Source organism: Dermacentor variabilis, chromosome 5 (genome assembly GCF_050947875.1).
Source record: "Dermacentor variabilis isolate Ectoservices chromosome 5, ASM5094787v1, whole genome shotgun sequence".
Lineage (NCBI taxonomy): Eukaryota > Metazoa > Arthropoda > Arachnida > Ixodida > Ixodidae > Dermacentor > Dermacentor variabilis.
Genome location: NC_134572.1, coordinates 36,112,135 through 36,137,114, shown reverse-complemented (window position 1 = coordinate 36,137,114; position 24,980 = coordinate 36,112,135). Strand labels below are relative to the sequence as shown.

Genomic DNA, 24,980 nt, shown 5'->3' with positions numbered 1-24,980 from the left:
GCCTCCATTCCATACACTTTGCGGTTAAGGTAATGCAACAGGTTTTTCTGTCCTCAGACATTTTATATTTACTATTTCAAGCGAGTGTATCATCCATTTTACGAGTTCTCGGTGCGTGCTCATTGTTTCTTGTGTCACTGTAACTTATGAAGAGCCACAGAGTTTCATGTTTAATTTTTTTTTTCTCTAAGCGCAGGAGCCTCGCGTGTTCGAAATGGAAACTAAGCATTTTCAGCTAACTTAGAGAAACCTGTAACGTGATAGTAATTATTGCTAAAAATGTCGCTGTCGTTAAACGAATGGTTAAACATCGTTTACCCAGAATGTAATCAGTTCGTACAAGATATGCCTCACAGGCACTCCTATATACTCTTGCACTTGGGGAAAGCGGCGAGTGCTATAAAAGTGGCCGTTTTCACCCAATTGAAACGGTGCGAACGTTCCGCAAATGAAGCAGCGAGCGCACGCATCAAACGCGCGTGCCGCCGGGAGGCTAAGAGAATGTCGCTGGTGGGTAATCATAAAGAGTGACAGTTCCTGTGCACCTCTGACTGCCAGCCTGGCACGAATTATGTATTATACAGACACGTATATGCGTTCTTGCTATTTTTCTTTCTCTTTCTTTTTACCTCGCGATCCCGCGTGCGACTGCGCGCCGTGGTATGACTCTTATGGCGTGCTCGGGGCGACCACACCCGAGTCCCACGAACGGGCGTGTCGTTCTGCGCGCGCGGACAGCCCGGTTCATGCCGTGGAGCGGAAACATGGCGTCATTTCCGGCAGGCATCACCCTCTTTCCCGAATGCCCTCTCCCTAATTCCCTCTCCCGAAGCCCCAGCGATCACATTGCCACCATTCGGCAACATTGCGCCGTAAACTCAGGGGAAGGCGCAGGAAAAGAGCGTACCGACTCGGAATGTGGCTTCTCTGACTGGCACCTTTCGCCAGCGGTTTGCGTCAATCATTCATAGTGTGGTGACATACAAGCTTCGGCAAAATTTCAGATTAAGGCACAAACAAAAGTTTCTGCGTTACGAAAGCCTCTTTGGTGCTGGTGAGAGGGTCCACTACACCGAGGGTCCCACTGCAGTTCTTTCACTTTGAGACCCTCGTCTGTATATCTGTGATGTTGTAACTGCTTTTTTTTCAACCAATCAATCTGAATCTGAATCAGAGTGAGAACAATAAAGGAAACTCAGGGGGAGGTATTTTGTTAGTTAAATTCACGTGAAGCTAAGAGTCAGTGAATCCAGGGAAAACGTGGAAAATTAACTGTTATTTTTAACTGAAAACGTAGAAATAACAAAAAAAGCGCTAGTTGGCCGGCTACCACTACCAGGGCTAGATCTAAACAGAGAGAGGGGGGACACTTTTTATTGAAATCCAGAGAGGTTTGCCTGGCGGTGGTTCTGGCGTGCTAATCCAAATGGGAATGGCGACAAGTGCAATGATACGTGCACTGCACATCAGACACACAATGCACACAAAACTTTTTGATCTAGCACACGCACAGATATGCACAAGAAAATGGATAGGAGGACGGCCGGCCGCAATAGTTTAATGGTAAAGCAGTAATGGTAAACAGCGAATGCAGAAGACATGGGTTGGGCTCCCACCTGTAGCAAGTTGCCGTTTCATCCACTGCCGTTTCCCCCTTTTCTCATTATTTCTTATATGTTGTTGTGTTGTTCTTGTTGTTTTTCTCGTGTACTTCTTATGTTGTTTGTACCATTCTGCCATATCGTTTTGGTTAGCAGTATTTGAACTAAATAAATATCAGCTGAGAAGAGTAAATTATTCCTATGGTTGTCGTGGCTTTATTGCCTGTCTGCTTTATGCAGCTTCAACTTTGTGCCGCTATATAACATGGCCTGGCGGACGTATGGATACCCGCATGTTCTGCAAAAAGTAATTCAATAGACAATCGGTTTATTAACTCACACTAGCGGTTTAAAAGTACGTAATGTTGTTGGAGACCATCGTTATCCCAGACAAATTCATTTTACAAGGTGCACGGAACTGCTTTTAGAATTGAGTCTCGGACAAGTGGCACCATGTAGATTACGCAAAGCCGTTAATCTCTTTGCGAAATGTGTACACGCAGCTCGACCTGGCGCGGGACGACCTTGGCATCCACTGTGCAATTAAACTATGACGCACACTATTCATAGTAAGCTGTGAAGAAATGACATGGATCAACCATCCTCAGCTGCGCATTACCCCCATCAACCTCCGTGTATCCCCTCCTGGGCTTAATTAATTACTCCTTAGTAAGCTGTTTAGATCATTTCAATGTGGCCTAAGTGTTGGATTGAGCGATGAAGTTGTGAGGAGCCTGCTCCCGTGTTATACGTGGCCCTTGTAGGTACGGTAATCACAAATTTCTTAAATCCTAGCTGCCACTATTTATACTTTTTAAATCGAAGCTTTTACTTTGTCTTTTTCTTTGTAGCTCTCTCTGCAATGTTTGCAAACAAGCACTGTCTCAGCTTGTTTGCCAGGTGTGTTCAGGGGATTTAGTGCATCCGCAAAACACGGCATGATTGTAGAAAAACCGTCTCATACACTCAAGGCATTCGACCCTTCTTATATTTCTCTGCTGTTCCCCGCAGGGCGATGCAGCGGTTTAAGAATTTTCTGCGTACGGGACGTCCATTTTCAGCTTGCTCTGTGTTGGTCGCGACCTTTATTATTTTCGCAATGCCTCTGCTTACACGCCCGGTCCCGATTATTCTTTCTCGCTACACATATACACAAACAGACCAGGCGAGCATTCATACCTGGCGAGGGCTGTAATATAGAGTCCGGGCGTGAGCAAAGAAGCGCATTTCCGACGCGCCTCTCCGCGTATATTCACCGTGTCAGGCTATGTAACGTGCGCTCCGCTTTCCTTAGTCGTTGTTATTTGTTATAGCCTCTGTGTGTGTTCTCGCCGTTTACGGCTACGTTTTCCCGGGCCGCGCCACACCGAATCGCCGGATCGGCCGCGCGGGTCTTGCCAGTGCCTTGCAAGTAAAAGAACGGAGAGCATGAGGAGCAAGACTTAGCAACGCTCCGGCGTGTCCGAGGAAAATCAATCGGATGATCGAACCTAAGGCACAGAGCATCACTGCTGCTGCTGTTGCAACGCATAAGATGCGGGCAAGGGAACTGCGTGGCACGCCGTTGTGCCGCGACCACCTCACGCGATATTAAAGAAAGCGTCGGCACGGAAGGAACAAAAAAGAGCGAAGGCATGTTTTGATGCGCGCATACGCGATTCGCTCCGCGGACATCATCCCAGCTGCTAGGGCATCCCGCCCGTTCAGTACACCGTTTGTTTTTGTTTGTTTCTTTCTTTCTCGCTGCGCATCTGCGGCTTGCGCCAAAGATACAGGCAGTGACCCCTAGCCTCGAGGCCGGCACAACAGATCGTGCGCATTTTGGCGGACGCTAGCTCGGGGAGCGAGGACAAAACAAGCAGACGAAAAAAATGAAGCAGAATAAAAGCAGACGACAACGGAACGAGAAGCCCTTTGTGTCCCACTTTGACCTTCCGCTGCCCGCCACACACTCGCGTGGCACCGCACCGGTGGTGGCTTTTGTGGCGGAGCGGCTGTAGTCGTGCGGTCCTCGAAGATTTGGGCGCGCCCAGGATTGCCTCGACGCTCAACACACTGGAAGAGAGGAAGGAGGGAGCGCTGGCGCCTCTAAGTTGCACGCGAGCGAGAGCACCTTTGGGGCCATCGCAGAGCGCCGCGTACAGTCACACTTGTATCCTTCCGGAAAAGGCGTGCCCGAAAGAAATAAAGAAAAAAAAAAGGCTCCGCGAGCTGAGATCGTTGCGTGTTCCGTTTCCTCCTTGCAAGACGGCGGAATTCGTTAAGAGAATCGCAGCGCGAGAGATGTTGGGGAACGAGAAAGAGAGAGAGAGAGAGGATAAGAAATGTGTGAGGCTGCCTTTGAAATTCCCCATGCAGAGCACGCAATGCTCTTCTAACGGCAGTATATTTGTAGCACTAAAAGTACGGATTGCGGTTTTTCTTTTATCTAGAAACGGCTAATTGCGGAGTGACCAACGGTGAGTGACCGGCTGAAAATTTGAACAGCCAGGTTATGAAGCATGGGCTCCACCGAACGGGTAATAATTCGCCGATCTTGCCGTGGCGGGAATGCGCAACCGGTTGGGCAGAGTGCGCAGATTTGGTCAGTCGAATGCCTTCAATCCATGGTTGAGCTTGAGGCAAGGGCCGCGAGGCTCGTCAAAAGTGGATTAACTCTAATCTTAGCAATTTCCTCCATAAATGTTTATAACTACCGCAGGATCTAATATTTATGCAACGCTGCTCGCTTGCTGTAGTGTTGGACAAATTAGAGCGATAATATGCGAATGGTTATTGTTAAGCAGTGATGCTTTTCGATAGTATCGCCAAACCCTTTAGAAAAGTTTGACACACTGTGTGCTGAAGTGTCATCAGATCCCAGAAATGAAGAGAACATATATAAATGTCTGCATTTCATAGTTTCACATGGCAGTGCCACGACGTTACTTCTTGCCTGCAATAAGCAAGGAGAGGCGATACCATACCAGAGCACCTCGGGTAATGTGACCGTAACGGTGGCTGCAGTGGCGAGGCAAACTGTTATGTTACAATAAGGGATAGCAGCTGCATCATAATTTGTCTCTCCGCGTCTCCCCTCTCATTCTTATTTCGCGCCGTCCTGCCACCTCCGATAGGCGAACACACACGCGTACACGCACCCTCCCGCCACACCCCTGCAGATGCAAGGCGCAGCTTGCGCCAAGCGGCCGCGGTGACCACTCGCTCTGCATGCTAAGATCCTTGCGAGCCTTGCTTACACGGGACCCCCACCACTAACCCGCAACGCGGCTGAGCGCGCCGCGCCTGGGACGGCGCTTAACCTTTGGGCACGTCCACACGTGGCCGGCTCGCACACGCGGCGGGGTGCAGCTGCCTCTACGTTGAGGGATCGGCGCCACACGGACTGCGCAGCTTTTTTAGCTTTCTCTGCCTCTACTGTGTTTATTTCCCTGCGCGGCTTATACGCGCGCGCGCACTTTCGGCCTACGCAAACACGAAACGGCGCGGCCCCCGAGGTGGGAGCGACGCGGAAGGGGAGTCGATGTCGCTTGGCGCGCACTGCGCGTTTGCGTTTGCTCTCCGCGTTATCGCTCGCTAGACACTTGCGTATGAACGCCAATGTAAGGTGTGGGTGTCTTCAACGTTTGCTACGCGTTTTCTCCCCCCTCCTCCCTTTTTTCTTTATTCTTGACCTTCTTTCGTTCTTTAATCCTTTCATGTTCGCGAGCGCACTTAGTATACACGTACTTTACCTGACAGTGCAACACACGGCATGTGCGCAGCGCACGACCTGTGCAGCTTTTCTTGCTGTGGCACGTGAGGGAATCTTGCGACCTCGCCACAACTGTGGAGGGTAAGGTCGCCAGCGTATAGACTGTAAACGTAGCGGGCACAGGTCACCCGCTGCGCCAGGGCATGGATACTTTCAACGCTCCCAGTTACCGCACTGTTCGTACTCAGATACCGACGAGTGCGCGAATAAACCTGCGCTCTTTTCCGCATCAAGCTGTTGTTGAAGATGCCTACGGGCCAGACATTGCCTTCCTTTATCTTTTTTTTATTTTCTTTTGCTGTTAAGACTTTCTGAAAAGAAGCGCCTGCGCCTTAAAGGACAATAGATTTGACCAGGTAGCGCTATACATACGCGGCCTGTGTTAATTAAAGCGAACCTACAGTTCTTTTCGAAAGAGACACGAATAGATTCTCCGTTGGCGAGTGAACAGATCACCGATACACACAAAGTCGCCGCGCATATATGAAAAGCTACTAACAACCCACGTACCATGCCCCTTGAAGTATCAGGCGTACAGCATTCAAATACGATAACCTCAAACGTCGACTTAAAACGAGCTTTGTCCTCTGGCCTTCTTTGCCTCGTTGAGAAATGTGCGCAAAATAAAGATGTTTTACTTTAAAACGCCTACACTACGCCCACCATCGACACTTTATAACACTTAAGCTGAGTGAGCAACTGCCAGTTGAAGGACTGGAAAAAAAAAAAAAAAGGTGCTGAACACTAAATGTGCAGTCGCATTACTGCGGCGACTGGCACGAACTCGGCTTTCGCGATGGCATTCTCACGTTGAGGGCTTGAAAGGTAGCAGCAGATGGGCGGGAAAAACGTCCCGGGTGCCGAATTTTGCATTGCACGCGGAATCGGCTTGCATCGTCCATGCTTTCACACGTTTTTGCGCAGATCAACAAACTTTTGCGACCTTCGCTCTCTCGCCCTCTCTTTCTCTCTCTCTCCCACCTCTCTCTCTCCCTCCGCGAGCGACGATCGGTTGGCTGCGCAATATGTATAATGCATGAAACGCACCAACACCCCACCTCGGTGCCTTACCTGCACTTTCTGCTTTTTGTTCTTTTTGTTTCACGAGAACGCACACATTTGTTTACAGCTCCCGCGCCGCCGTTGAGAAACTGCCTAACAGCAGGCATATAGGGACGCCGCACGCTAAGGTGGAAGCGGAGGCCCCAGAGTTAGGCATCTCCATGAGTTACAAAAAGAAAGATAAGAGTGAATTTTCATGGACTTTGAATCAAAGCGCACGTTTTTGAAGCTATCGGTCGGCCTACCTTTCCGATAAGAGAGAGAGGACTATAGGAACCTGAAAACTACATAATCATGCAAGTACGCGTGCGCTGACGCAGGTGTCTTAGAGCCTCGCGAAAAAGTCTCGCCTCACTTTTTCCGAAGTATTTCTGGCCCACACCGAGATAATTTTTACTTCCTGCACTTCTGCTTCTTCATTTATATATTTGTTGGTGCATGTCTCCTCTCCGGGGCATAATGCACCGCAGACTTTGGAACACTCCTTCACTATACGCAGACCTTAACCTGATACTGGACGTGATGGTGAAACGAGAGGCGGAATGTGGTTGCGAAGAAGTCACTTGAAGCGACTTGGTGCGTTAATTTTTTTTTTTTAACATATCAAGCCAACAGACAATGAAGCCAGAAAAGTTATAAGGTCCTTCTTGCGGTTCCCCATTGCAGCAAATAGTCTTCTCGCCCATTTCCATGTTTGTTTTTCCTAATATTTCTACATCTAAATAAAAATGACGCTTCATCGCCCTCTGCTTTCCCTGGCTTAGTTTTTTGTTTGCTTAATGTACTTGTATCTTCCTGTTTCCGACATACGTCTTTTTCTCAGCACTTAGGGCTGCTAGAATGTAGAGATAGTGCAGATTCCAATGTAGTTTGAAACCTAACAAAACTTTTTGGGTCGGCTACGTGACTTGCCATTTGCCATCACGCTACCTTATAGCCACACTCATAATGCCATCCTAGCCTCACGTCCCTGTCTTTCCCTCTATTCCTGCTTCTTCACAATGTCGTCCAATGCGGACCCCGTTTCTGCTGTAACTGGTGATTCCGACGATGTTCTTATTCTGTCGAGAAAGAGATAAGGCCCATTCAACGTGCCACGTAGGTTGTTTGTATTGCTTGCCTCATTTTAACGAGCTAGCCATGACGTCCACTCAAATGTCGAGAGCCGACGTTAGAACGCACTGCGCTAGTATCTTGACAACTGTTCTGGTTCTTTCCTGCAGGGTGAACGAGTGCCTACATACCGGGGATTGTATTATTCAACAAAGTATGACAGTTAAATGTTTATTTTGTTGCGGAACTGATATCTTATTACAATAAATTCAGAAATGACAGCCAAGTCAAGGGAAATATAGACTTCAACAATAAAATCTGCACGAATGCTTTCTTTTTTTTATTTAATCTTATAGCTTCATCCACTACACGATGACAACTATTCTCTTCTTCAATTATGGATGGACAAAACTTTCTCAAAAAGCCTTTTTCCTAAAGAAAATAAAACCGCACGTATAAAAAGTAAATTATCCTGCAGACTTCGACAATTTTAGATCACTTAGCATATCTTTGTTGGTCCTGTTTTAATGGCGGCGATTGTCAATGCCAGGATATTAAACGGGGGGCCACGTTGAATTGCAGCCAGTGAATTAGGGATTAAGCTTCCTTTTTCTTTGTTTTACATGTCATAGCATTCGAAGAAGCAGTCTATCTGTTCAGTCTGTCTGTGGAATCTGTTGATGCTGATGGTCTGGCCTTTCAGCGTTCGTTCACTAAAGCGATTTCGTTCTTGACCTCCGTTTCCAGTTGTTCATTTCAATTTGAAGGGGCGGCTTCTTGTCGTGTGCGACCCGCGATTTGAAATGAGAGACAGCAGGGACGTCAGTAATTTAGCGGGCTCACCAACACAGCCCCTCTATACCAGCGGACGCTTGGTTTCAGCTCTCGCTTTGTTTGCGCACATTACGAAGTCAAAGAACTCCACTAAGCTGGTCTTGCAAGAGGCACAAGCCGACACCAAAGAGGTAGCCAGCAAACGAAAACGTGTTTCCTCTAGGCTTCGGGCTACAGCTGAGCAAATTGCTTAAAAGGGGAGAAAATTCAAGTATATATATATATATATATATATATATATATATAAATATATTCGAACCGATGTGCAGGTGACGTTATTCCAATTCCAAGAACATGCGTTGTGCGCTTCTTTCTGCGGATGTTAAAGAGGGTCATAGATAACGTGTCACCATAAACGACATCGCTACTGTGCGAGAGCTTAGGTGGTTCAGCGCCACGCGCAGTTGGTGGTACAGCATTCTGAAGGCTTCTTAATGTATTTCCTTCTTAAGAGCTTTCAATGACTCGTGGATATCGTTTCCCAGAATGCCTCCCGCCGGGAGGTGCCCGTTTCTTTCGGGCCTTCTGAACAAGATTTACTCTGAGCCGGCTCAGAGTGATCCTCGCCCCATTTGTTGCCTGTCGAATGCCGAACAAACGAGGAGGCCTCGTTCTTTGAATGCACAGGATCAGGAGAGAGAAACTTTGTCAGAACGAGTTTGGTTCGTTCGTGAATGCGACGCAAGTGAGTCTATAGAATCACGTAGGCTTCATTAAAAGGAAATGAATACGTATATCTGTTAATGTGTTGATTCTGTTACATGATGGAACACCGAGTTGCGAAGCAATATTTCTGGCAAGGACGAAATATATTGCTGTTGTGGCCATTCTGTAGGCGAGGGCCAGATCCTGGCGGCGGCCGGCAGTTTTCTTGGTTGCATATCTTCTACGAATATTCTTATTTACTGCTTTTAATTTTAGTGTATCGGCTTCGGCTTCTGGTTTCATCGTCGTCATGGGGTTCGCCGGTAAGCGTTGGTTATAATGTAGCGGGTTCGAGCCATCACAAAAGAAGAATCGTGAGATTCAGCAACTCGAAGGAGAAAGAAGAACTTGAAGGAATATGCAGATGTGATTGCGTCAACGGGGAGTACCAGACGCAAAGTTCGTGATCATTTTTCGCGGCTTCCTAAAAGAGTTGCTGTGATTAGTTGCTTAATTCAAACCGCCTTTGTTTTGCCAGCTTCACATATGAGTACAAAATCAGCTGCTGCATGTTGTATTTCTTTTATTACTCGGTGATGTCAGCGCTCCGGAAGACCGCCAGGTGGAGGAATCTTCTTTAAAGATAAAATTGTCATCCGCGTGACCGTAGTTCGCTTTCGTGGATATATGTGTGATGCAAAATTACCATGCTTGAAAGCGGCAGGTTCGGCAATGATATATGTAGTTAATAGTTCGTACGCATACGATACTTGAACTTGAAAGTTTCATTTATTTTTATTTTTTTAAAAGTTTATTTTAGTTTACATGGTAGTGGTGAAGAGTGTGATACTTCACGTGGTGTCCGTTACCGTTTGTCAGGTACACGTAGAGTAATTAACCCCTTTCACAAATCAACAGAAAACAGCAGTTTGCTGTTTCCGCCAATTCTCGATGCGTATCTTACATGACTATAAGGTGGGCGTAAAATACAAAAAACAAGCGAAACAGACAAAAAAAAAAAAACCAGGGTCACACTTACGGTTATGATGCAGGTGCCAGTGGATCTACGATGCGGATTTCTTTCCTTGACGCATGTTTGATTCGGGCTAAACATTAGAAGAAAAAAAAGCAAATTTGCGTGTATGCCTGGTGCGTGCATGCGTGCTTGCCTTCGTGAGTGAGGTTGTATAGCGCCGTGCACTGCCTAGAAAACTGGGCATCGAAAACGTATATATTAATACGTAGGGCGACGGAGAGTGATGCCAAAAGGTGCACACGTGCATGTGGGGAAAAACGCAACTGCTTAATGGCTCGTCCACAGAGCTCGAGTTGTTACCACTGCGTGTGCATACTTGGCAGTCCTCGTCTTTCGTGTCTCAAAGAAACAGGAGTACTGCAAGACGTTAACAGGCAAACAAACAAGCAAACTGACGAACGATCGAATAAACGAAACAAGCACGTGTGAGCACGAAGTTTATTTTTTATTCTTCTTCTTTGCGACCTCCCCTGTCCACAAAGCCAGAAAGCATGAAACGAGAATGAGACGCTAAACATCGCGCTCGCCTCGCCATATTTTTTTTTTTTCAGAGTCAAGTGCGCTTTCATGCAGAGATGTAATCTCAGACCCTGAATGTATTACGTTTCCGTTTTCCATTCGCATGTGGCGCCAAACGAAGTGTGTTCACTTAGTGCGCACGCATTACGGATGACGTGCATGGCTGGTTGCCAAGGACAAGACGTCGGGAATTTGATCGCGATGAGCGAGGCTTATAATGCACGTTCTTGTATATGTAAATAAACTGCGGGTGTGGCTTGCTGCAGCACTTCGAAACGCACGCGTGTGCATGCATGGAATGGACCGTCCTCTAATCGTTGTGTGAAGGATACAGCGACCAAACGGCTACGAAAAGTCCGAAATGTCCGGAGTTGCGAATTCACCATGAGGCCCGCGCGAGGCACTTCGCGCGTATTCGCGGGCATCTTTCACGCTCGGGAAAACACTTCTATGTAGCACGTATTGAGAAACAGAAAGCTGTATCGGGAGTTTCTCACGTTGCTCTGCAATCTTCTCACTGACACTTTTAATCTAACTATAATAATTGAGAAGTGAATTAATTAATTAATTCGAATTATCTAATTATGCATGGTTAGAAAATCTAAGTTTCTCCAAGTGACTGCAAACATTACCTTGGTTCTGTCTAGCAACGCAGCGTTTGCATATTTTTAATGTTTGGCTCAAGTTAAGTGAAACACCCTGTAGGCATGACGGGACGACGACGACGAAGTGTCCTGTGTGGAACGCTGCCTTTTTGTCTCTGAGAATTTAAAGCTACTTTGTGGGAGGCGCCACTCCCTTAACTACGGCGATGGACGTGGAGTCGCCTGGAGAGGTTCCTGGTCCCTCTACGTCAACAGCGACCGCACCGAGAAAGCGGTCTAGTCGCCCGAGTGACACCTACAGCGAGGACACTGTGATCTACTCAGGGACCAGTGATGAAACCTCGGATGACAGCGACTTCGTGCCCGTAGCGAAGCACAAAGCAAAGAGAAGGCTCGTCAGGACGTCTCCTTCCACAAGTAAGGCAACTGTGATCCCGACGCGAAAGCCATCAGACCTCACCATTTTATATGTGCCTGTGGCTGCTAGCGACAATCTGAACCGGATCAACCGCCAAGCCACATCTGTATCGCTCGAGGCACTTGTTCCGGGTCAGATCAAAGATATAAGGATCAACGGCCGTAAGAATATCCTCGCTATAGATGTCACAAACCGCAGCGCGCTAGACATTCTGAGCAACGTTAAGGTGCTGGATAGCATCAACGTACGCTGCTATAAACAAGACCATCATGACTCTACGGCCGGCGTTGTGTATGACGTAGATAATTCCATAAGCGATGCTGACCTGCATATACTCATCAAGCCGGCGACAGAGGGAATTGCCATATTGCAAGCCCGCCGCCTGGGAAACTCGCAGTGTGTCAAGTTAACTTTCAAAGGAGACAGCCTACCGTCCCATGTCAAGGTCGGTCACTTCCGACACATTGTACGGCCTTTTGTGCCAAAGCCGCTTCAGTGCAGGAAGTGTCAAAGGATAGGGCACGTTAGTGCGGTTTGCACAAACGCTGCCGTATGCTCACGGTGCTCTGGTTCGCACAGCTCCGACGCCTGTCGTGCAGAAAACCAAAAGTGCGCAAATTGTCAGGGCTCTCACGATGCAACTTCGAAGCATTGCCCACATGTGAAAAATGAGGCGAAAGTCTTGAGGCAAATGGTCAGGGATGGTTCCTCGCACAGGGAGGCTGCCGCTAAGGTGCGACGTCGACGTTCACGTCGCCGGAGATCTAGGAAACCCACTGCTATTGCTAAGGATGCACCGCGTCCACTGACAGTCCAGCAACTTCTGCATACAACTAGCAATAGCAGCAATGAGTTTCCTCAGCAGAATGTCTCCCATATCATTGCCTCAAGCGAGGAGTGGCCGCCATTGCCACGGCTAGATCCACCAGCGGAGCGACAAGATGTAGCACGCTCGCCGAATCATGCTTCACCTTCTGGCAGCAACCAAGACAACGACAAACAAGTTGTCACCATGATAAGGGCCCTTATGAACACGCTACGAGCACTGCTGACCGCCATACACACTCCGGCGGCTCGAGGCGCACTTCAAATACTGGATGCCCTGTATCCGGTACTGTCCGGTCTTGAGAAGCACCATGGCTGCTCCTCTACATTCGTTCCTTAAAGAGGTCAAGGAAGCGTCTATCTTCCAATGGAATGTCAGAGGCATTAAATCGCGTATTTCGGACTTTCGTCCGTTTGTTTTTAAGAACAAATTTCCAATCATCGTCATTTGTGAACTCAACGTTGAGAGCGCCATCCGCCTATCAGGATATGAAGCTTTCATGTCTGCCACCTGTACCGACCGCAGCAAAGTCATTGTTTATATCAGATGCGATTTCACATATGTTTTACACCCAGTGGCACCTGATGACGACAATCAGTATGTGTGTTTGACTATAAAATGCAAGAACGTCGCACTCACGCTCATAGGTGCCTACATTTCACCTAATAGTCGATTTGACAACGCACGACTGGGTGCAATTTTAACAGCGACACCTGGACCATGGGTTATTACCGGCGACTTCAATGCGCATCATCCGCTATGGGGAAGCTTAAAGATGGACTGTCGAGGCAGACGTGTACTATCCTTCGCGTCGGACCATGAGCTCTGCTGCCTAAATGATGGCAGTCCCACTTTTCTGCGGGGATTGACATACAGCAGCTGCCTGGACTTGACATTTGTTTCAAGATGCCTCAGTGCCAGTGTGAAATGGTTCACGGACAACGAAACGCATGGTAGTGACCACGTTCCAACATATGTCAAAATCGACGGCATACGCAAGTCACACTCTACTACAGTTCTTCATCACATCGACTGGCCTAAATACACATTGCTCATGGAGAAGAATTGCCAAGAGATCCAGGACTGTCTGCCTGGCAACATCGAGAAGCTAATTAACGCTGCTGCTCAAGAAGCAACAAGATCTTTCAGGCCTATTCCTAAATTTTCTGAATTCGAAGCTGAATTGGAGCGGCTTCGAGCAATCCGCCGTCGCGCGGAAAGAAGGTACAGGCGCACCAAGTCCATCTACGCCCTACGGGAGGCGAGACGCATACAGAAAAAGATCCAGCGTCGGATTAACTCCCTGCAGTCTCTAAGATGGAAGACCTTCTGTGATACCCTTGATCCACGTAAACCCCTGTCACATATACGGAGAACAGTGCGTGGTCTTCGAACATCACCGCAACAACGCCACCCCTTCAAATGCCTGGCTCTCTACCAAGGTCGCAGAGAGATCGACGTAGCGGAGGACTTCTGTTTCAAAGTTGCTGGTTTACCGCCATCGTTCGCTATACGTGATCCCCGTGATGTTCCAATCTCGCGGGATTCTCGTATGGACAATCTGTTTTCCATCGAGGAGTTGCAGGCGGCGTTGGCAGCGTGCAGACGTTCCTCATCGCCTGGGCCTGACGGGGTGACATACGCAGCTCTTGGAAACCTCGGTCACACAGCCCGGCATGCACTTCTAGACGTGTACAATAATTCATGGCGTGATGGAGAAGTTCCGGCTGCATGGAAGTCCAGCCGCCTTGTGCCTTTGCTCAAGCCAGGTAAATCACCCCTAGATGTGGCGTCTTATCGTCCCATTGCTCTGGCCAGTTGTCTAGGAAAGGTGATGGAGAGGATGGTGCTGACGCGTCTAGAGTGGTATCTAGAACACTACCGGTTATATCCTGACGCTATGGCAGGCTTTCGACGCGGACGCTCTTCTATAGACAACGTTATAGATCTTGTCTCGTCTGTTCAGCACGAAAAAAGCCTCAGGAGACTGTCAGCGGCAATGTTCCTGGATGTCAAAGGCGCATATGACAACGTAACCCATCAAGCCATCCTAGACGCCTTGGGTGAGGTCGGCCTAGGCGGCCTTGTTTTTCGGTGGATATCCAGCTTCTTGAAGGACAGGTCATTCTTTGTGCAAACAGAGGACGGTGCGTCATCACAACGCAACACGTACCGAGGCGTACCACAAGGCGGAGTTTTGAGCCCCACTCTATTTAACCTGGTGCTCATCGACCTGGTCCATACCCTTCCGGAATCCGTCCATGTGTCGATCTATGCAGACGATATATGCATTTGGTCATCAGGAGCGACGCGTCCTCAGGTGCGCGCCAGACTTCAAAAAGCGGCCACACTAACATCAGGTTATCTTCGAGCACGAGGTCTGGAGCTGTCCTGCGAGAAGTGCTCTATAGTCGCTTTCACGCGTAAAGCAATGAAACCGTACGTTATAAGAATTAATGGACAGCCAATTGCCTACGAGAAGACGCACCGGTTTCTAGGAGTGATAATAGATCGCGACCTTTCCTGGAGTCCTCAAATATCCTACCTAAAAAGGAAATTAGTCATGATAACCCACGTGCTCAGATTTCTTGCGGGCAAGTCATGGGGTGCGTCTGTGAGTGCGATGCTCCAACTCTATAACGCACTGTTCCTCGGTCTCCTGCGCTATAGCTTACCTGTACTGGGTGGGACCGGCAAGACCAACCTCCGTGCCCTCCAATCTGTACAAGCGCAAGCTCTGCGAATTTGCCTTGGTCTTCCCAGATGTGCGTCCACGGCTGCAACAATAGCCATCGCGCATGACCACCCCATCAACACGTATCTTCAAGTCGACACTTTAAGGATGCATATCAGGCACTTCGCCCGCCTTCCATCGCATCATCTCGCCTCCCTTCCTGCCGCTCGACCTCGTTCAGCGTTTAGCAAGATTATTGCCGCCAACCATGGAATTTTACCATCAAACTTCACGCCTGCAGCACGACCACCTCAACCGCTGTGGTGCCTCCATCCACTCCAGGCTCTTCTTGCTATTCCCGGTATCAAAAGGAAAACGGAGATGTCCACTTTCGCCCTCAAACAAACCGTGCTTTCAGTGCTACATGAACAGCACAGAGGACGCATCCATGTTTACACAGACGGTTCTGTATCCTCTAATAGTTCTGCTGGAGCAGTGGTGATTCCCGCAGAGTGCGTCACCCTCAAGTTCAAGACATCTCACATTACGTCATCGACGGCTGCAGAACTCGCAGCTATCCGTGCTGCTCTGGAGTTTATCGTTCACAAATCATCACATTCATGGTCCATCTTATGTGACTCAAAGGCAGCTCTTCAGTGTCTGATGTCTCCTTTCAACCATGGACCAAATGAGCACCTAGTCGCAGACATCCGACTGCTCCACCATCACGCAATCAACAAGGGACACAACATCATCTACCAGTGGATACCGGGACACTGTGGAATTTCAGGAAATGACAGTGCGGATGACGCTGCCCGGTCGGCTCATGATGGTGCCCAGATTATGCCCATACCGCTGTCAAGAACAGACGCAGCCACAAGTCTTCGCTCCCTCGCCCGCGAGCTTACGCAGAATCTGTGGAACACCAGTGATTTCACGAACGCACGTCTCCACAAATTGGATCCACGTCTGCAACTCCGCCTACCACCAGGGTTGCCACGAGCGGAAGCAACACTTCTGTGCCGCCTGTGGCTCGGCGTGGCATTCACGAACTCATATTCATTCCGCATTGGCATGGCCGACAGCCCTACTTGTGACACCTGCGGCTGCGAGGAGACGATTCAACACCTCCTATGTGACTGTCCCCGTTACGCAGTGCGAAGAAAAGTGCTCGTGACCGCTCTCGCAAAACTGGACAATCGCCCCTTTACAGAGGAAAAAGCTCTAGGACATTGGTCCAGACGGGCTTCGGCACTGAAGGCCTTAAGGGCTCTGTTGAAGTTTTTAAGGAACTGCGAATTGTGCGACCGCCTTTGAACGTTGTAGCGCGTAGTTTCGCGTTACTGTGTGAATTTTCTCTTTTTTTTCCATTTTTTCCCTCTTCTTCTTTCTCCTTTTATTCCCTTTACCCCTTTCCCCAGCACAGGGTAGCCAGCCGGTACTTACACTGGCTAACCTCCCTGTCTTTCCTCTCCTTTGTCTCCTCCTCCTCCTGTAGGCATGACACGAGAGGCTGTCCGATTCAAGTTGTTTAACAGCATGAAAAGCCGATTCTACCTGACAAACTTGGAACTCTGGAGATGCGTAAACGCTTTCGAAATCTGTTTACTTGCTAAACTTCGAAAAGCGGCTGGTCTGAGCATGCTTTTTGGCTTTTAGAATTTTTCCCTACCTGATCGCATATTGAACTTTACATGTTCGCGTTCGGGTGCATCACTGAATGAAGGCACTGAGCCACTTTTGTCAACTTACGAAGTCTGGCCTAGTTCTCATACATTCTTCCATCTGTCGTGTAATCACAGACTGTGTGTCCCTAGGTTTATCACAAATTTCTCACACCATGTAGCACCGCAAAATTTGAGCTCATATTAACGTTTGAAGCTTACCATGCATGCGATATTCTTTCATTATTCATTCCTGCTTTCGGTATCATTATATGTAGTATATTCAAACGATTCGCGTCATGACTTTATTAAAGAAAGGTTGCTATATGTGCGGAGACCTAATACCTCCACTCTTCCGTTTTTATTAGTTCGCTCAATCGATCTGATCATTTTAAAATCTTTACATATACAGCACCCAGTTTCGAATTTGTCATACGTTCATCAAATTAAATGTGAGACCTGCCGTTGTCCCGTGAAGTACCGTACCAAAAAGCGCTGGAAAATTAATGCTCGGTTTACGTATATCGTTACACTGCGTCTGAGCGAAACACTGTTCAAACGCGTAAAACTTTATTTCCTTCTTTTCTGTCATGTTGCGCATCGTATTAGTAGTCGTCTCGGCAGCCTTTCATATATATCAATTTTCAGGATAAAGAAGCATTTCTAAGCTCACTTTTGAGATTGGGAAACGCGTAAAATTCTTTAGTTTGAGATCCTGCGTGAGCCTTCTTTATAACGTAACGCTTGTTACGAACTGATTGTGGTAGAAGCACTATCAAGCACCCGTAGCCTCAGGGTTCATTCTCATTAGACAATACCTTAGAAAAAATCGTAATTTCAACTTTGAAACTTACTCCTGGCGAACATAAACGACAAACCGAAGCGCCAGGCCGTTTGAATACACGCTGCACCCGGAACTTCGAAGTCGCTGAAACGTCACGGCCCACGCTACTCCGGCATTGCATGTCGGAGCCCTTCTTTCGTTTCGGCAACCCGAAAATTTATGGTCTCGTACGAAAACAACGCAGATCAAAATTTCTCAAGAGCTTTTATTTTCCCGAGTCTGATGTAAAAGAAAAAAAAGGAAAAGAGGCGAGTCGAGGCGCAAGGCTGCTCCTAGGCGCTGCCGTGGGCAGAGAACAATGCTGAGTCTGGCACGAGGACATCGGCGCCCACCAAATACGAGTGCGGCGGCTACGCGTCGCGCCGCGGTCGGGTCGCGGGGGAGGAGTTGTAGCGCGCTCTGCGGGCGCAGTTTAAGAGAGATTGCGCCCGCAGATACGGGAGGGCGGACGACGAGGCGTCGAAGAAAAGCGCCGCGTCCGGCACTTTATCGCGGCGGCACATCGCAAGATTTCGGTTACCTTCCGTGCTCCTGTTCCGCACCCCCACTTTTCTGCCGCCGCCGCAGACTCTTCTTCGACTGCGTTGTCCGGCGTCGTCTTCAGGCATTTGCTGCTGCTTGCCTGTGAGAGGAAAAGAAAGCATATTTGTGAACTTGGGATGTGTGGGAACGAAGAGGAGTAGATGGGAAGTGTGCGTGTATGGGAGGTGAGGGGGGTGGGGGGGGGGGGGTGGAGCGCTTGAGATGAATTTCGAAAGCGCGCCGGAACGACGGTCACTATTTGCTGGCGTCACACGACTCCTTCCTTGCGAAGTTGCTTTGAGTGTTCAGGAACGCGAAACGCTTTATTGTGGCCCCGATGTCCTGTTATTTTTATATTTTTGAATAGTAGATCGGCGCTGTAAGCGGACACCTCTTCAGCTACGCTGGTCCGTGTTCAGTGCTCGAGTCCCTGCGCCTGGAGCAGTATATTGCTTTTTTGTTGGGCCATCACAGATGCTGGAACTGTTATTTTGCCACCCAATCTACAGCCGCTTTTCTTCTCGTTCATTTTTTTATAGCTTGAAGACGGCAAATTCTTGAAGCAACTGTTGCTCAATATACAATTTCCATTCGGCAGGGCGATTTCTATCAGCTTTCATTCGTTTGCGTAGCACCCGCTTTAGCGTGTTCCTTGCCAGCACACTTTTCACGGCGGCCTTTTCAGTTGCCTGACGTACCCATATCTGGAAAGCAATAATTTTTATTTTGTCCCCAGCTGCATATTGGAAAGAAATTTAGTGCGTCACGCGGTAGTTCGCACTGGCAAATACGGCCGTTCAAAGCGCTTAGTCGCGCTGAGAGAGTGTTTTTCTCATTATTCTATACTTTCTTTTGATCATAATCGCTAAAGCCTTCCACAGCTCGCGTGTGTTTGAATGTATTAAAGCTCTATATCGCAGTCATCGCCTCGAGTGACGTTCAATCCATTGCTTACGGACGACTGGCGGTCACCTATAGCAATGAGAGAACAATCATGAGCATACAGTTAGAACTTGTTGTCGACATAAATTAATTTGTGGGAGTGGTGTTAAATCTGTCATGACTTAGTCAGCTAGCCTTATAATAGGGCTATATCTCATTTCCACTTAATCTGGCTAAACCCACAGGCGCTCGTGTATTTTTTTTTTCTTCTTTTCTATCCTTACATGTAGAGCAAGGAATGACCAGCACAATACCTAATATTATCCTCGTTCGTAGCAACAAAAAGAAACAGACAGAGAAGTTTTGACGTAAAAATTCCTCGTTTTCCTCTACACAAGGATCGCCCGAGCACCCCGGGCCAAATTTATGCAAGCGGCCTGTGCGACGGAACACAGGCGGAGTCGGTGAAGCAGGGCCGGCACCGTTATGTGCTTTTCTTGCGCGTCATCACCTCACCGGCACATCTTTCACGCTTGTCAACCGCAGTCTGCCCTGAATAGCGCCGCGGTCATTGTACACGACCACTGGTGCGCATGTCACATAGCCCCCTTTCCCTGCCCTTCTGCTCGCGCGCGCCTACGTATATTTGCACGAGCGAGCCCCGACCATGTACAGCGGTGCACAGCCCGACCGTTGTCAGAGCATATACACAGCAGGGACCCCGATACGCCGGGCCTGCGGCCCAGACGTGCGTTTGTCAGAGACAGTGGGGCGGGGCTGTAAGCTATCTACATGAAAATTTGCTTTCTTCGGAGCTATGCCTTTAAAGCGGGACACCACGCTGACATGCACGTCCACTGACTTTCTTTAAAAGCCACTGCCTTCAATCCTGGAATTGTGTACGCTTCAGGCTTCTTTGTCTACATATATATATATATATATATATATATATATATATATATATATATATATATATATATATATATATATATATATATATATATATATATATTGCCCCCTTTTTTTGGTTGGTCAGTGACGTGCACGTGTGACAGCGTCGGTCTTTATGCTGGGCTTGTGTCCGTTCCGGTGGTTTTAAATTTCTGAAGGCCGGTGTCGTATTAGGCGCCTGTCGAGAAACGTTGACAGGACTTCCATCAATGCTGTCTCGCAGGAAAACGGCAAAACAACGTCGCCGATGCCGTTCATTGCGGTGGTGCACTCCTGTATATACGTGCAGCATGCTTGGTAACATAAAGATGGTGCCTTGTAACAACGGCCTCAGGCAGTATTTTCCACAGAAACCGCAAAGAAGCCAAAAAACGACGGCTCACACTTCGCTCCGCAATGCGTTTAGTTAGTATAAAGGAGTAACTGAACTATAAACGCACCCCCAGTGAGGTGAAGCACAGAACGTAAAACCAGCATACGAGTGGGAAGTGGCCGCTAAATATTGAGATATAGAATGAAAAGCCATATTTGCACTTCCTCCTTTCATAACGTTTGGGGTAACTCTCTCTCTCTCTATCTCGGGAAAAGGAAACAAAGAAAGAAAGGAAAATCCTCATAACTAAAAGTAATTTCAGCTGAGAATTATAGTCAGAACATCGCAGTGGAAATTTTCAACCAGGTTGCATTCATCTCCCAAGAAACAAGGCAGTTAGCTATCCAAAGTTGCAGCCAGGTGGCAATGTTCATACTGTTCTAAAGTTTGCTGTTTGTTTACTCGTGCGCACATTGGCAGCTGCAGCTCGATCTCCCCGGCGTTTCCGTTGCGGCTCGCAACGGCAGCTGCCTGATCCCATGCGCACGCCTCACGCATTAAACGTTCTCTTGCCTAATGTGTCATGCAGCGCACGTATAAAGTTTTCGCGTAACTGAAATTTGGCGTCCAGCATTATAGGTCTGCAACAGCCGTATAGTTTCGACGTAGCACGATGTCATTGACATTCCTCGTGAGTATAGGCACTCGGACATGTGTTCAGCGCCTCCGACACCCGTGCGAAATGCGTGAGTGTACGTATGCTTTGTGGGCGCATTTGCAACTACTGGTTACGATGAACTTATTGTGATCGTGATTGGTTGCAGGTATGCGAGAAAGTTTAGGTTCGGTAGATTTGTATGATTGTCGGAATTTTTTAAGGAGCAATCTCGATTTTAAGTAGAGTGCGAGATAAACAACGCAAGCACGCGGCTACGTTCTTCGCGTAGGTAATACAGAGTGTCAATCGAATTAGTGAAGTCGAATTGTGGTGGAAGCGATGCACGTTAACCTCGGCCGCCTCCATGGTGACGTCTCAGTGCAGAGTGCAATAACAACGCGCGTAAATTAAAGCGCAGTAATCGCGTTTCATTACCTGTCGACAGTACAAATATTGCAACACCACCGCTTTACGGAACCATATTTTGCATCGCTGGTGTCTGTGGGCTAACTTGGATGAACTTTCAATGCACTTGACTCCTATAAGCCGTGTGGTTCTTGACAAGTCGGCATGGCGACGTTGTCTCCAAAGCGTTATTTAACAATAACGCCTACGTTCCTAACCACACTACGAGGCACTGCAGGTCAGTTTAAAGATAAGAGATCTCGTTGCTTACCTATAGTGGCGCTATCCCGCTGGGTATAAAGCTGGCTAACACGCTCCGCACACATCGTGCTGTCGGGGAATTTGCTTCGATGTGACAGAGCTGTACACAGCACGCTGTGTGCGGGCTGTTTTGGCCAACTTGTTGCCCATTGTGACAGAAGCCAAAACGGTGAGAATCGAATCGTTAGTCCTCACCAGAGAGAGGCCTTTATGCCAGAAAGGTGGCATCCACACCCAAAGCACCGGCGCAAGTCGCTAGCTCGAGGAGGTAACCTATTGAACAAGAAGCACATCGTAGAGAACACTGTGTGCTATACTATCTATCACACCTTAACATACTGCAGATAGAGAAAATGAAAAAGAAAGAAAGAAAATAAAGAAACGAAAGGGAGGAGAGGGGCCATGCCCGGTAACATGCACAACACCAAAACACGAAGTGGAATGTCGCCCACAGTGTGGAATAAGGAAACTGGAGACGCTGGCGAAGAGGACCACCGTCGCGGTTCGTGCTTTTCCACCCCGCCCTCGGAAGAATGCAGCCTCCTCGCTTTCCACTTGTCCCAGACAAGCCGTGCGAGCTGTATACAACGGTTATCCATTGTCACTGCTAGGCTCGACGTGCCTATAACGACGACGGGCAAGGGAGCGATACGGCTTGCCGGCTGCAGCTATATATGCGTGCGTGCCCGTCTTGCCAGATGACTTGCTGTCTGGCTTCGCTTCTCAAACAAGCAATGGCTTGACTTCCGATCATTTCCGTTTCGCTCGGCCCCCGCGCTGTCCACGGCTTGCTTCAAAAGAGAGTGAGGCGGAAGCGCGAAGGGAAGTGGAGTTTCGTTTAGAGATGTTTGTATGCTACTCGTGCATTGTACGTATATACCTTTGACGATTGTTGTTCTCGCTGTAGACGAACAGAAACAAAAATGATACCTCTGCCGTGGCAACACACACAAGTAGGCAGGCCTTAGGCTTAGGCCAACGCTTAGGCCAGCTGCTCTTTAATCTGCCCTCCCGAACGCTCTTCCCCCTTCCCTCTACCATTTGCCTCTTTTGTGGTCGTGCGCATGACTGCACGGCTCGGATGGATGCTTAGCTGTGGCGGAAACGTTACCGAATGCTGGCTAGAGGAAGAATGAAGGGATTTGGAGAATGGTTTCATCAGAGAGCAGGGTGGCTTGCACATGAGTATGTATATATATATATATATATATATATATATATATATATATATATATATATATTGCACACTTACTGACTTTTTGTTTTCGGTTCTTTTTTTTTCCATTTCTTTCATGTATTACTAGTTTCTCCCGTGTGGAAACGCTGACGGAAGTGGTAGTAGAATTTTGGAGGCTTTCTGGATTCTGTCTACAATACTTAGTCGTTCGGCTGTCGGCTTCTTATTTGCTATAATTAAATATATATATTTTTTTTGCTACTCGGTGTTTGTATAAACTAAATATAGCCTCTCTTCTTTCCTCGCTATTTGACTCTTGTGCGTCCAAGCAATATTGGGCGCGCAGTTCAACGTGCGCGCAAGACTAAACAACTGGATTCAGCTTCGTTCCCACGAGCAGCAGTTTGCGTTGCAAGTTCTCTCGAAACACGACGCCAAAGATGACAACCTCACGCCTTGGAGTATTATTGTTTTGTCTCGCGCAACTATTTTCTATAGCGTGTGCCTTTGTCTGGTCTCAAAGACTTCGCTCGAGCTTTTGTTATCTAGCTTTTCTGCTTTGTTTTAATCTTCGAAGCTTATGTTTCTGTTTCGATCACACGATGCTGCTTGCACCTACTGATCTTCGCAAGGCCGTTGAACAGCAGGCGTGTCGCATTACGTCACTCGAGGATGCCAGGGAGGAACGTTTGCCGTTTTCCTTTCCTCACGACATGCGTTTGGTCCGTGCCTACCTCTTTTCCCCCATCTTGGCTATTATTTCTTGATTTCTCCTCGACATGATGCCACTGTGTATACAGTTCTAGAGCTCGTTGAGGACGGTGAACCACTTCGATCTTAGCCGGTAGTCCGAGGAGCCAGGTTTCTTTAAAGCCCGGTTGACGCGAGCAGCACATGGAATGACAGCACAATAATTTCCCTCTTCGTAAATTTCCTGAGCAGCTATGCTTCCGCGCAGGTTATCGCGCGTTGAAACGAACAACCAAAATGTCGGAACCTTGTTCGCTTCGCGCCATGGTCCTTTTGAGACATTTTTCGGTGCTTCTTTTCGAAGATGTCATTTCGTTCAGTAATAATTCTTTGTTAGAAACTTTCTTTTTTTGGCACGCAAGTCGTTTGCGTTTTTCTTATATCAGCCTCTCTATTATCACGATCCGCGCTCCCTGTAGGCATCGAATGCACGTGCGTAGATGCCGCGCATGACGTTAGACGCCGTGGAAGCGAATCTTGAAACCACGCTGAGGAAGCGTGCTGCGCTACGACATCAAGCTTTACACAAACTCCGTGCGCTGGAACGCACGTTTCTACGGGCTTTCGCTTATACCACTACTGCGATCCCCCAGCCGGGCTTGTGCGCAGCGCCGACGTCGTGTGCGCTGCGCGCTTGGTGCCTCTCGGGAGTGGATCCCCAAATCAATGCATGCAGGCTGCCGTGATAACGTCCATGCCGCAGATGTCACCGCGTTCTGCGCAATGGCACAGTGTACACAGAGGGAAAGCTAGACGTTGGCGGTACCATGGAGGTGCTCAAAGTTATTCTGAAGCATTGGCTTCCTGTTGCCAAATGAGAGAGAGAGAGAGAGAGAGAGAGAGAGAGAGAGAGAGAGAGAGAGAGAGAGAGAGAGAGAGAGAGATGATCTTGCCAACTACGTATCGCAACAAAACAGCTCCGTTTCTCTGAGCATGCCGACGTGTTTAATTAGCATCATTGTCTAAATATTACTTGCGTATACCGACCGGGGTCGTTTCTTCTTTTGCACGCACATGAGCACACATCAGAGTGCGCCAGTCTATTGCTCTTTAAGGAAGCCAACAGGCTCTCGTCTCAAGAAGGCGAAAATGAGCACTCCTGGAACGTTTCTCTCATGTCGCAACCTCCAGCGCTCCAGAATGGAAAAAAGCTGGCAAAAAAAAAAAAAAAGCACAGAGAGCGCGCTCGCAAAGCATCTACAGTGCCTATAGTGCACCTTCGGAGCGCACAGCGAACCGACTTTCTCCGCTGCCGCTCAACGAGCTGCGCACGTTTTCGTGCGCCGGGTGGTGAGAACGGCAGAGCGTTGGCACTTAGTGCCACCTCCGCTGTCGCGAACAGTGGCGCCCAGACGCATCGGCGATGTCTGCGACGGTCGTCTGTTCGGTGGCGGTATTTATACAACCGCAGTGGGTCGTTCGCGCTCTCAGGATGACGCCCGTCGCTGCAGCGACCGCATAATTACTGAGAACCCCCTCTGCGCCCGGCTTATATGGCCGCGTCGCAGCTGCTGCTTCTGCTGCTG

General features: G+C 48.3%; 1 protein-coding gene across 3 annotated transcripts in view; it reads left to right on the top strand.

The window, feature by feature from the left end:
- The window catches only part of LOC142582428 (limbic system-associated membrane protein-like), a 218,592-nt gene that overhangs the window by 43,515 nt on the left and 150,097 nt on the right, over positions 1-24,980 (top strand). The gene's annotated exons all lie outside the window — the stretch shown is intronic.